We start from the raw sequence: 1,285 nt of genomic DNA, 5'->3' as shown, positions 1-1,285 counted from the left end.
TTTATACTATGACGTATGAATGAAACGGTGGCAGGTGCCACTGTAACCATTGAAGTAAGTATGTCCCTAGTTTCGTCGACATCAATATTTTATAAACCTTTTTATAAAATACTATAAATGGTTCGGGATTTTATTTTCTTTTGGAATGGAACATACAAGTTATTAACAAGATTTACCACTACGTTTGCTAAGACTCATGTTCCTCAAACTCTAGTTCAGATTCAAGAAAACAAACCCATAAAAATAGAAACTACGAATACAGATTATTAAGATCGAGTGATGAAAACGAAGCTATTTGAGTTTTATTGAAGAAAAAGTCGGAAGACCCGTCATCAGGTAACAAAGCAACTATCACTGGACCTTTAGCACCTTCTTCTGCAGTTTCAAATCCTGTATGTGATGTCATATCTGTTACACAATAACCAGGTTGTACACAGTTGATACGAATATTTTGGAACTTTTTTGCCATTAGCCTTGTATAAGCATTAAAAGCAGCTTTCGAAACTTTATAAGCAGAGCTTGTTAAAGGCCATCCATTCTCCCGCAACTTAGCAGCCTTGAAGTCCCTCAAAAACCATTGAATAATCTCGCCTATCCTTTCTTCCATTAAGTTCTCGATATCCTCCAACTCTTCTTTCAACTTTTCATTGTGAAACCACTGAAAACAAGAAATACAGTTTATTTCATTCCTTATATGTGAAAAATCTGTATATATGTTTATTCATGTATGAATTACTTACATGTAGGTTTCCATATATGGATGTAAGATTCACAATCCTTGGTGATTTAGAGAGCTGGAGAAGTGGAATAAGCGCTTCTGTAATTCTTTTGGTTGCATAATAATTTGTGTTCAAACACTGTTATCCTAGTTCATAAGGTTCCTCAACTACGTTGGTTAGAAGGTGTACATTCTCATCGATCATTTGTATCTAATCAAACCAAATACATTATCAAACCGTTTACGATGCCACATTGAAATAAATTACGCCATATATAACATAGTAGCAAAAAGTTAATGTTTTATGTCTCTTTTATATATGTTTAAGAAAAGAATATACTATCTTTGTACAATTATAGAAGGGTGTTCGCATACTATAGCAAAATATATCTCAATTTTAATATTTTATTTTATTATTTATCTTTGTTGATATAATACGGTTTTTAGTGGTTTTGAGAAAGTGATAATGTTTTATTTTTGAATTAAATATAAATTTAAAGATATCATAAAAAATTGAGAAAATATATATATATATATATATATATATATATATCGATAATGGTATCA

At 30.7% G+C, this 1,285-nt stretch overlaps 1 pseudogene; it reads right to left on the bottom strand.

Annotated features, from left to right (window-relative positions):
* Positions 1 to 250: 250 nt before the first annotated feature.
* Positions 251 to 1,285, bottom strand: part of LOC112528614 — a 2,692-nt pseudogene continuing 1,657 nt past the window's right edge.

This window comes from Cynara cardunculus (assembly GCF_001531365.2).
Source record: "Cynara cardunculus var. scolymus isolate 2C chromosome LG 15, CcrdV1, whole genome shotgun sequence".
In the NCBI taxonomy this organism is placed as follows: domain Eukaryota; kingdom Viridiplantae; phylum Streptophyta; class Magnoliopsida; order Asterales; family Asteraceae; genus Cynara; species Cynara cardunculus.
This window is presented reverse-complemented; position numbering and strand designations above follow the sequence as displayed.